We start from the raw sequence: 6952 nt of genomic DNA on the forward strand, positions 1-6952 counted from the left end.
TTCAGTTGCTGATTTGATTCGGCAGAGATTTGGCCAGGTTCGGCAGCTGAATCTCCAAATCTGAATCGAATCAGGAGACCCTTTAATCTCTCCAAATTGAATTGGAACCCTCTGAATCAATTCAGAGAGATTTGGAGAGATTTGATGATTTGAACATAGACACAGCTTTAAATGTTTTTTCTACATACTTCAAGGTACCAGGTGGCTTGTGAATGCTGCAATGCTGGGCTGCATGGAGCATCCCACAGGAACACAGGGGGATGGACCAGAAACAGCGGACCCAGAAGTGGACCAGAACCACTTCTGGTCCACTTCTCGGTCTACTGAGAAACCCACGAGGGACCCTTCCTCTGCCTCCTGGCTTGGTAACTGGTGTCTCCTGGGTCTGAGGGGGCACCCAGGGTCCTCCCGTGGCTGATCACCAAGCTGGGGAGGGAGTCCCCTGCTCACTCAGCAGTGAACCTGGAAATGGACTGGAAGTACTTCCAGTCCACTTCTGGGTTTGCAATCGAGCATACAGGGGCCCCCTGTGCTCCTGTGGGATGCTCCATCCATCCCACCATTGCAGCATTCACAAGCCATGCCTGGTACCTTGAGGTATGTTGAAAAAAACATGTAAAGCTCTGTCTATGGCTGAATCACTGATTCTCTGAATCAGCGTCAAATCTTCAGATGCAGATTTGGCTGAATTGAATCGGGACAGTGAGCTGAATCAACAAATTGAATCACTGTCCCCCAATTCAGGCCAAATCAAAATTGAATATGGCCTGTTTCACACACCCCTAGCCTGTAGTATGGGTAGTCACACAGCTGTGATGGGAAAAGGCATGCTAGACTGTGTGCAGCCAAGGGGAGAACCCAGGGGTGGAGGGTGCTGCCTGTATAGTGAGTGGCTCTCATGCATCTCCAGACTATCCAGAAGTTGGACAGTCCTGCATTCAGGCATAAATTACCTTGCTGCTGTCATGATGTTTAGATCATTTTGACTTAAAAGCAATCAAGGACAAAGTATGCCCATGGAAGAATAACTATCCTAATAAGAAGAAAGAGCAAGATGTATTTAAGATTAAAAGGAAGACAAAGGAATGACCTGGTTAAACCCCCAACAATAACCAGACCATTCCTCAATAAATTAAAATCTCTTGCACACTGGCAAAGTACATAGCTGCATTTCTATTTGCACCCACATACTCCAGTGATTGGTGCACACATTTCTTATGTTTGAGTTTGGGAAGGAGGAGTGAGGAGGGATAACTTAAATGGAAGTCAAAGGTTTAAAAGGTGAGTCTGGCAGATAATCCCCTTCTTCTACATATGAAGTCTGAGGGCTTCTTCTTTCCCTCTTGCCTCACTAGTGATTTATGATTACTTTTGTAGAAGGACTAGCTTATCTCCCTTCCTGACACTTTCTTCTGTTTCAGAGATGGCTAACTGAGGAATTGAATTAGGCATTTCTGGACCACTGGAATGAAGAGAGAGCGTTAGCTCCCAGTTTTGCAGAAGTCAGCTCTGGAAATGCATCTCTTTCTGCTCTTAAAGCTGACATCCAGCAGGACTCCCAAAAACTTCACTGTGCTTCTGTTGTCCTTTGGGGTCAGGCCAGCTATCAGGATCTCAATATTGCACTGTTAGACAGGAGGGTGTGACAACTGCACATATACAGACACTCAAATCCATTAGGTGCGCGCGTGCGTGCGTGTGCACACGCGCGCGCGCGCACACACACACACACACACTCTCTCTCTACCATCTCAGGCACCTACACATACAAACCACCCTAGGCACATGCATACCTATCACCAATTCAAGCACATACACACACCAAAAATTTGACAACAATCAGTTTTCAGTACCCACACACCTAGTACACATACACAGATCACTAATTTGTTTATCACGCACATGCTGACATTTCTTCAGATTGTGTACACATTGGTTTATATCCTAACTTGCTGTGAATCAGCTAAGGTTGGGGGGGGTTTAATTAGTGAAACTATGCCAGTTTATACTAGCTGAGGATCTGGGCCCTCATTTCAAATCCATTTACAATACTCATTTATTAAAAACAAGGCACCCTAGGATTCTGAGAATTCTCCACTTTGGCAGAAGAACAACAACATAAGATGTCTGGTATTAATCTGGTCCACAGTCCAATCAAGAAAGTGTGCGCCAAAGGAATCCCCAAACATAAAGGCACTGTTTGGCTTTTCTCTCACAGCTATTGATGTTTTTTTGCCTTCTGCTTCTTTTCAAGTGGAAGGGACATTCATCCCTGTTCCACTCAAGTTTATCCTGTTGTTCTGAGATTTGTAATGGTACTATTACATTTTAAAAGTATGCTGCTCCAATACCTCAGTGTTGTTTAAAATATTGCAGACCCTATGTGGCTGTGCGTGTAAAAACACTCATTTCATAGGGGAACTCAGATGACTCTTTCTTTAATTTCTGAACTGATTCTGCCTATTCAGGTGAGATATCTGCAGTACAAAAGATAATCTCATTAATATTTCTATGCAGAGCTGTAAGATTTGCATTTCTAACTAACTACAGAGTGACCAGACAAGTTTCTTATTCCAATCCAATTAAGAACCTACAGATATCCTCTTTACTGCAGAAAAACCTATTAAACAAAATGAATTATCAATAGCATCATCCTCAGTTGCTATAATATCCCGTAGTCTTAACACCATTGACCTAAAATTGACCTGTTTTATCCAATGTAATGCCACTGAAGTCATTGGGAAGTCTTCCTGATCTTTCTGAGTCCAAGTCCAATAACTTCCTCAGTATAACATGGGTGGATGTGAAAAACACACATTTGTATTATTCGTAAATATAATAGCCACAGTAAAGTGGCCAGGGGGAGGATTCATCTGTAATTAATCTCACTGTAAGCTGTAACTGAATATGGATGTTCTAGAGCAAAGCAAACATACAAAAAACTTGGATAAACTAAACTAATAGATAATAGAGAACAGCAATGTAATATGCAAAATATATTTTGAGAGGCTGTAGGCATAAGATATAAGACAAAACCAAATAGCATCTGTAATAGGCATTCATCCCAGGGGTATCCATGATGCCCACTGATGGCTGCTCAACCCCTTCTCTGCCCACACATCTCAGGCTTGGTCCCCTTCACCTTTCCTGCCATGCCTTGCTGTAATTAGGAAAGGGAGGCTGCCCTAGGGATCTTTGATCCCATGGTGCTATCCAGGTATTACTACTTAGCACCTGAAGTGCTTACTATGTGGTTCTAACCTCCCTTACACCATGCCCATGTTTCCTGCACCTCTGGGCCAGTTGCCAGTGAGTCATGGCTGCACAGTTGGCCTTTGTGTGTCACTGCTTTCGTGTCTTCTGGTGCCCCGACTCTGCCATCTGGGCAGCTATCACCAGGAAGATATACTCATTGCAGTGGCCCACTTTGAACTGTTGAAGCATGTCCTCCTGGCTCCAAATGGTCAGGAGGTCAGCCATCTTGTCTGCCTTCCAGATGGGTCCCTGGTACCAGCCCTGGGCAGGCTCCTCTGCCTGGGTTCCACCACTTGCCACATCAGCAGAGACCCTTGGGATTCCTTCTTTAAAAATCACAATTTTTTGGATCAGTTGGGCAGTGTTTGGTTGATATATTTACAATTTTAAAGAAGTTTGGAAGCTTACCAGTACCTCTATCATCCTAATAAAATAAATTCTAAATATCTGTATACTTTGGTGTTTGCTTTTGGGGGGTTTTTTTATCACAGAAAAGTCAGAGTTGCCCTTGCTCCATTTGCTCACCAAGATGTGGGGACAGCTGCAACTGGACCTGCAGCTGCTTTGTGGCACTAAGCAGAACTGACATACTGGTGCTCTGCACCTGCCCATGCCTTTGTCCCTCGTTTTAAACACACAGCCCTACCAGTGCCACTCACTCCTGATCCACAGCCCCTGTCTGCCCCCAACTCATTCCCTCCCAGCATCAAGCTCCCTCCCAGCACCAGGACATGGGTCAAGCCGCAGCTGTCCCACCCACTGCTTTGTGACTCGGAGCAGTGCCAGCCCTTGTTGTTCTACTCCCTGCATCTGTGCCCAGCCCCCAGCAATCTCCATGCTGTTCCTGGGAAGTCCCTGACAGGGCCTCAGGAACTGGGCTAGGCAAGTCCCATCCCTTCCAGGCCAGCCTCCCTTTGCATAGGTTTCTTTATGGGCATGGGTGACTGGTGCCTTCTGATACTGGGGGGGGGGGGGCACCAGCGGCTGATCACCAACTGAGGAGGATGGTCTCCCAGCACCTGATTGTTGACCAGGGAGTGGGGTTCTCCAGCGGCCGATCTGCTGCCGGCACTTCTCTCAGCACCGCCACCCCAATCTCAGGGGGCGCAGTGCCCATCATCCCCCACTTCCTGGCCAGCAAGGGCCTATCTCGGGGAGGGGCATGTGCCCCTCCATGTCCCCACTATGTGTTGCCAATGTCTAGGGGGGCAGGGAGGCTCCAAGCCCAGCTGTGGCAGCCACTCCTACCCAGAGCACTCCCTCCCCCACATCTCTTTCTCTCTCACAGACCTCCCTGCTGCCACCCCTGGCCCATTACATGCACCCATAGACCCCACTGCCACCTCAATCCCCATCCTGACCATCACCCACTCCCACTGCCACCTCCCTCCCTCCCCCAGCCCATCACACCCCTCAAGTGGTTCCTAGGACTAGAAGTCCCCCCTCCCCCTGGCCAGGGCTTGCATGTCCCAGCACCAGTGTGGGCACAGGGCAGGTCTGCAGTGTGGCAGCTGCCCCTATGGCTGGGCATGTAGGGTGTTAGATTTTTTACAGGACTGTGGAGTTTATGGGTGGAAAGGTTTGTCAGGGTGTGGATATGGGGTTTGTGGGGAGGGTATGGGTTTTGTGGGTGATTTTCAGGAGTTGTGGGTGTGGGTGTAGAGGGTTTGTGAGTGTGGGGTTTGTGAAGGAGGGGTGGGGGCGGGTTTCTGGGTGTGTGGGGTTTGTAGGTGGCTTCAGGCGGGCTATGGGTGTGGACTTTACGGGGCATGTGTGTAGATGTTTGGTGTTTGTGGGGCGAGCCACCACATGCCTACCTTCCCACCCACCCCACAATTCTCCCACAGCAGCAGCCAGCAGCAGGCCCTTGGGGCACTCATGGCCTGCTGCAGGCAGATGCCCCTGGAGGTACATGGTGCCACCTGAGTCTTGGGGGCTACATGTGGTGCATTCAGCCAGCCTGGCCCATTGACACCTGCCCTTGGACAAGGCCAGGCTGGCTCCTGCCTATACGTGGGGCTCCCGGCACTGCACGCTGGAGCCACATGCCATCAAGCCAGGTTGGCTCTTGCCTCCATGTGCGTGGTCCAACCAGATGGAGGTAGGAACCAGTCCAGTCCTGTTTGAAAATGCATGCCAGTGGGCCAGGCTGCCTCCGTGCACCATGTGTAGCCCCTGGGACTCAGGCAGCTCTGCACACCGCTGTGGGGGGGGCTCTGCCTGCAGTGAACTATGAGTGTCTCAAGGGCCTGTTGCTGGCTGCTGCTACTTGCAGTGTGGGCTTTGCACTGTGGTGAGATGGGAGGGGGCTCACTACACAATCCCCACTTCCCACACAGTCCCTCCCTGTCACACAGTCCCTACACCCACCAACACAGATGCCATTAGGCTGGGTGGGCTCCGTGGCTGCCCCAACTTAGTTTTCTACCTGTTTGCAAGAAGCTCTTGCAGGCTGGAACTCTATCAGCCTTCAGAGAACTGTTCGCAAGTGGGAAAAACCACAGTTTCCCCTTTAAATGAGAAAATCCATGTCTTTCCATGGGAAAAAGAAAACCCATGTCCCTGCTTACCGGGATCACCCATGGTCCCTTCCACAGCCTCTGGGTCCTCCTGACTCTGCTGTTCACCTGGAGCTGAAAACAGGGTGCCTCTGCCTTCAGGACAGGCAGATCCTGCTGCAGCTGGGTAGCTCCAGAGTCTGTCCTGGGTTGCTCCAGAGCCTTCATGGTCCTGCTGCTGTGCCTGGGCCCAGGGTGCTAGGCAGGCTCTGGAGCAATCTAGGACAGAGCCTGGGTCCCAACCACTAAGCCATTACTGCTAGCCATGCTCCACTTCTATTTCCTTCAGCACACTGAGGCAGCATGCTGGAGCAGCAGGGGTATGTGGTGTGCATAGACACCCTCTCGCCAGGTACTAGAGCATCACCTTGGAGGACTCAGCCTCCAGTTGCTTCTGGGTACGCTCCAGGAGCATGCACAATGCTGCTTTTTTCCAGCATGTTTTCTTCTGATACTGGGATTCCCTGGTATCAAACTTAAGAGTCTGGGTTACAAATATGCAGCATGGAGAACCATTTTTAGTTCATGGCATGCTTTCTGTAGCATCTCGAACTGCTTTGGGATGCCACAACACACATGTGCTAGCTCATGTAGACATGTCCAAAGAGTTAACTTGTAGGGCTTTTTTGATCAAGTATCCCAGTAGAATATCCCCGATTCAATTTTTTGGGCAAGCATGCTTAATCTTCCTACACCTCATTTTCCCATACTGGAGTTTCTTGGGCATTCTGTCTAAACCATATCTTCATCCCGCTGCACATGTGCCTCACTGGAGCTCAAAATATTCTAGCAAGCAAGATAAATTTGGTCCGGAAAAGTCTTTTATTAGATAGGTACATAACTGGTGGATAATATTGCTCAAAGTGTAGTCATCAATCAAACAGGTGTCAAACTGGGTTCCTCAGGCATCTGTTCTGAGTCCACTGCTGTTCAACTTCTTCATTATGGCCTGGAGGATGGAACTGAGTGTACACTTAGTAAATTTTCAGATGGTGTCAAGCTGGGTGGATTTGCAGACCCTTACACAGCATTAGGAATCAAAATTGGGAAAATGGTCTGAAAAAATTGGATGGAATTTGTTAATGACAATTATAGAGTGCTACACTTAGGAAGGGGAAATCAAATTTGCACGTGTAACA

The 6952-nt window shown here is 48.7% G+C and overlaps 1 long non-coding RNA gene across 1 annotated transcript in view; it reads right to left on the reverse strand.

Moving 5' to 3' along the window:
* Positions 1–5772: 5772 nt before the first annotated feature.
* LOC109297021 overlaps positions 5773–6952 on the reverse strand; it is a 30996-nt gene continuing 29816 nt past the window's right edge. Inside the window, exon 3 of the long non-coding RNA XR_002097155.1 lies at positions 5773–6869. This is a non-coding gene — a long non-coding RNA (uncharacterized LOC109297021). The remainder of the gene's footprint in view (positions 6870–6952) is intronic.

Source organism: Gavialis gangeticus, unplaced genomic scaffold (assembly GCF_001723915.1).
Source record: "Gavialis gangeticus isolate Ggan-Ray unplaced genomic scaffold, GavGan_comp1, whole genome shotgun sequence".
Taxonomy (NCBI): Eukaryota; Metazoa; Chordata; order Crocodylia; family Gavialidae; genus Gavialis; species Gavialis gangeticus.